The 5560-nt window shown below is 36.3% G+C and overlaps 1 pseudogene; it reads left to right on the forward strand.

Moving 5' to 3' along the window:
- Positions 1–5173, forward strand: part of LOC102840261 — a 5616-nt pseudogene extending 443 nt beyond the window's left edge.
- Positions 5174–5560: the final 387 nt, after the last annotated feature.

Here is a 5560-nt window from a genome sequence, read left to right on the forward strand (position 1 = left end):
TATATATATAAAAACTAATATGAAAATCAAGATTGCCCAGGTAGCTGTCTTCCAAATTTCTTGGCATAGATGAATGAGTACCTCCAGTGCTACATCAGTTTGTTGTTGAAATAGTTCAGTTTGTGTTCTACCAATTGCTGGAGCTTTATTCTTTGCCAATGCCTTTGGTGTGCTTTGGGCTTCTTCTTTTAGTATCATTTGCATCCTGATCATATACTACCTCTTGAAATAGTTGAGCATTGACCATTTCTTTTTAGTATTGTGACTATGCAATCCTTCCAACTTCTTTTGATGTTTTCTGCGTCATTAAATATTTTGCCCTTAGTATTACAAATCTAGATTTGATTTTTTTCTTTGCATCTCTCAGCTTGATAAATGCTGAGTGTATTCTTTACTTTTGGTTTCCTAACTTCTGGTCTTTGCATATTTCATTATAATATTTGAGTTTGTCTTCTCAAGCTGCCCTTTGAAATACTTTGTTCAGCTCCTTTTCCTCCTCATTTTTTCCATTGGCTTTAGCATCAGGAGATCATGTTTCAGAGTCTCTTCTGAGATTTATTTTGGTATTTTCCTGCTTTCTTGTCTACTTAATGACCTTTTACTTTCTTTCTGTATGATATTCTTGATGTCATTCCACAGCTTCTCTGTTCTTTGGTCATTTGTTCCTAATGCATCAAATATGTTCTTGAGATGATCTCTAAATTAAGGTGGGTTATGTGCAAGGTCATATTGTAGATTTCATGAACTTATTTTAATTTTCTTCAACTTTAGCTTGAACTTGCTTATGAGCAATTGGTGGTCTGTTCCACAATCTAACCCTAGGCTTCTTATGGCTGATGATTTGGTGCTTTCTACTGTTTATTTGTTTCCCTTTATTGTTGTTGTTAAGCGCTGTAGAGTCTGTTCTGACTCAGTGATGCGTATATGGTTTCCAAGGAATGACTGGTGAGTTTGAACAACTGACCTTGTGGCTCAAAGTTATCTTGCAGTCCAATGCTTATCCTACAGTACCATATCAGGACTCCATCCAGGACAGATTACAACTGCCCTATACAGTGTTCAAGGCTGTACATATTAACAGAATCAAACAGCCACATCTTTTTTGCTGAGGAGAAACTGATGGGTTTAGTTGTTGGCATTCATTTACCAGCCAAGTAAGTAATCACTTCACCACCTGGTCTCCTTACCACAGGCATGGTGTTGTTATTGTTCTCAGATGCTGTCATGTCAGTTTCCACTCAAATTGACGTTATGCGTAACAATATGATGCGCATCCTAATCCTGATCTATTATCATAAATGTAGCTATTTGGAGCTCATTGTTGCAGCCATTGTGTCAACCCATCTCAATGAGTCCATTTTTTTCACTTATCCTCTACTTTACCAAACACGATGTCCTTACAAGAGGGTGGTCCCTCCTAATAACATGTCTAAAGAACATGAGCAAAGTTTCACTGTCCTCACATCTACTAAGCATTTTGGTTGTGCTTCTACCAAGATAGATTAGTTTGTTCTTCTGGGAGTCCACTATACTTTCAATACTCTTTGCCACAAATAGATGCATAACTTAAATGCATCTTTTCTTCTTCCTTAATCATTGTCCAGCTTTAATAGGCATTGGTGGCAATTGAAAACACCACAGTTTCGGTCAGGAGCACCTTAGCCCTCTAAGTAACATCTTTGCTCCTTAACAGTTTAAAAAGATCTTTTTGCAGCAGATATGGCTAATGAAATGTGACGTTTTGGTTGCTGCTTCCATAGCATTGATTGGGGATTCAAGTCAAATGAAATTCTTGACAACTTCAGTATTTTTTCATGATGCTTGTAAGGATTTTCATGTTATGTTTATTGAGGCATAATCACACTGAAGGCTGTATTCTGATCTTCATCAATAAGTGCTTTAAGCATTTTTCACTTTCAGCAAATAAGATTGTGTCATCTGCATATCAAAGATTGTTAATGGGATTCCCTCCAATCTTAATGCTCTATTTCCTCATATAGCACAGCTTCTTGGATTATTTGCTCAGCATACAGATTGAATAAGTATTGTAAAAGAATAAAAACCCAATGAACACCTTTTCTGAATAACTACTCAATATTCCTTAGCTTTGTTTGAACAGTAATGTTCTTATGCATGTATAGGTCTGTATGAATACAAAGAATTGTTCTAGAATTTACATTCTTATCTTGATGTTACCCATAGTATGTTATGATCCACACAGGCGTAGAGGTGAAAATTCACTACACATATTTTGGGGGATGGGACATAATTTAATCCATAACATATCACCCTTTGGTCCTCTAAAATTCACATCCTTGCCACATGCAAAACACATTTACCAAATCACATCATCTCAAATTCTTAAAAATCAACTCCAAGTCAAAAATCTTATCTTCTGAATAATCTCAATTAAATATGGATGAAAATTTAGACATATTCCATCTTGGGGCAAAATTTCCATCTATCTGTGAACCTGTAAAATCTAGAACACAAGTAAACTATTTCTAAACTACATGGTATAACAAGGCCAAGGTAGACTTTTCCATCAGAAATGGGAGAAATTGAAGAAAATTATATATGTGATAGCAGCACCAAGCAAGTTCAAAATTTAGCAGAAAAGTTTATATTAGCTCTCAAGGCTTGAAAATAACCCTTTCTTCTTTGAGGCCATCTAGCCTGCTTTCCAGAATCTAGGTGTTGAATTCTGAGTAGATGCCCTTTGGCCCTTTGTTTCAACTCCATTTTGCAGGTCCACTGGAATGACACCTCAGCCTCCTCAGGTTTGGGATACACCCTATTCACCTAGTCCATCAGAGAACGGCCAGAGCAGACCCACCCCAGCTTTGAGAGGTGACCCCATTCTCCTTACAAGCTTTAGCAGTAGCCCATACACTGTAACCATGTTGGAGAAGATTCATCTTTTTTAAATCTAGGAAAATATGACCCAAACCTTTGAGATGCAGGAGACCTTGGCCTTATCCATTGAAGTAGAGAAGACCCTACTTCCCGTGCTCCTTCTAATGGTTCTGCTGATTTCAGAACTGCTCCAGAGATGGTTCTTTAGAGGATTGCAGAAGTAGTTCTTTGACCTGTTCTCTGCTTGTAGAGTTCCAAGAGGTAGACAGTTGTCTTCCTTTTCCTCATGTTTCTGACTCCTTCAGTCTAAGCTCATGGGTTTTATGCTATGGTAGTTGGTTGGGTTCATCAGTCACTAGTCTCTTTTACAAAAATTTCCACCATGTCCTTTTTGAAAATTCTAAGATACATGTCACTAGTTTATGTAAACAGCATTTTCTAAATATTTAAGCTCTGTTTTCATTTTGTACAGTTCATTTTAAGTACATCTCTTATCTCTTGCCTTTTATTATTAGCTAGATATTTAGGTTTATTAATTACAACTTCCACCTTCCACCAAGCATTTGAACATAACTCAGACAAGTCCTTAGTCTATGCACAATTGCATTTCCTCCATTGTCCAATCACATGTTCATTATTTTGTTTTAGTCTCACCAAAAACATACTTAATGTGGACATCTAGAAACATTTTGTTACTGGCACCATATGCATTCTCTAAAATGATCGAGATTTTCTCTATGCCTCTTCCCAATTCTTTCTGAGCCCTCACAATAATTGCCTTTGATGTCCATAATTCTACGAACATTTTCTTCAAAGTAATCTAGGCTTCTACTATTAGATATCTTAAAATGCTTTTAGCCTTTACCTGCTACCCAATTCCAAAACTGCTTCCACATTTTAGGTATCTGTTAGAGCAGCAATTCACCTTTCCAGCACTAAATTCTGTCTTAGTTGTCTAATGATGCTGCAAGATAATTCCACAAGTGGGTGGTTTTAATAAGCAGAAATATATTTTCTCACTTTAAGAGGTTAGAAGTCCAAATTCTGGGTTTCAGATCTGAATAAATATCCTTGTCTCGTCAAGCTTATGCTTTTGCCCAATATATGTGGTTTAGCATCTCTCTTCCCACATCTCTGCCTCTTAACTTGCTTTTAAAATCTAATTTATATCTCAAAAGAAGCTTGACTCTTTCCAGTATACCCTCTTGTATTTTCTGAAATGTTTTGCTGTTTGCATATTTCTTTTAGAGTTTGCTTTTTAAAACTAGCTTTGATTTATTTTTCTAATGCAAAAAAGGATAAAAGAACTCTAAGTAATAAAAGAACTCCTGATTTGGCCCTGTAGGAATAGTGTTGAACTCTGAACTACAAGGTTAGCAGTTCAAATCCACCAACTGATCCTAAGAAACACTATACAGGGTCGCTATGAGTTGGAACTGACTCGATGGCACTTAATAACAACAACAAATAATAATAAAAAGGGGACTGACTCAAGATACATCCTACACTAATCATAAACATAACAAAAAACCAATTCCTAACTGGAATTATAAGCACAGGAATAGAGCTCAGTATTTACAACTGTTATTTTTGTTCTTCTTGTTGTTGTTAAGTGCCATGAGTCAGTTTCAACTCATAGCAACCCCATACAGGGTTTCCAAAGAGCAGCTGATGAGCTTGAACACAAAACCTTGCGGTTCAAACTGACTTTGCAGTCCAATGTATTAACCCATAGTGCCTAGGTGGCATTAAGTCAACTCCAACATACAACGACCCTATGAACAACAGAATGAAACACTTGCAGGTACTGCACAATCTCCACAATTGTTACAGATAAGACTATTGATGCTGCTACTGTGCCAATCCATCATGTTGGGGATCTTCCTCTGTTTGCACAGATCCGCTACTTTACCAAACATTATGTCTTTCTCCAGGGATTGGTCCTTCCTGAAAACATGTCTGAAGTATGAGAAACAAAGTCTTATCATCCTGATTTCTAAGGAACATTCTGACAGTACTTCTTCAAACACAAATGCTTATGTTCTTCTGACAGTTTATTTTACTTTTAATATTTTTGACAAATACCATAACTTAAGTGCATCAATTTTTTTATGATCTTCCTTATTCACTATCAAACTTTCATATGCATATTTGGCTGCTGAAAATACCATGGTTTGGGTCAGGTGCACTTTAGTTCTCAAACTGGTATCTCTGCTCTTAAACTCTTCAAAGAGGTCTTTACAGAAGATTTGCCTAACGCAATATATCATTTGATTTCTTGACTGCTGCTACTCTACCATGAATGTTGATTGTGGATCCAGGTAAAATGAAGACTTTGACAACTTCAGTCTTTTTCCATTTATCATAATGTTATTTATTTGTCCAGCTGTAGGATTTTTGTCTTCCCTATGTTAAGGTACACCCATATAGAAGACTGTACTCTTTGATTTTCATCAGTAAATTATTTCAAATCCTCTTAGTTTTCAGCAAGCAAGATTGTATCATCTGCATATCTCAGGTTATTAGTGAATCTTCTTCTAATCCTAATACCATGCTATTCTTCACATAATCTACTTTCTCAGGTTATTTTCTGAGCATACAGATTGAATATGTATGGTGAAAGAATAGAATCGGCTGCACACTTTCCTGATTTTGAACAATTAGGTATCTATTTGTTCTATTCAAATGACTGCCTCTCGGTCTA

The sequence above is a fragment of the Chrysochloris asiatica genome, unplaced genomic scaffold (genome assembly GCF_000296735.1).
Source record: "Chrysochloris asiatica unplaced genomic scaffold, ChrAsi1.0 scaffold00010, whole genome shotgun sequence".
NCBI classification, from domain to species: domain Eukaryota; kingdom Metazoa; phylum Chordata; class Mammalia; order Afrosoricida; family Chrysochloridae; genus Chrysochloris; species Chrysochloris asiatica.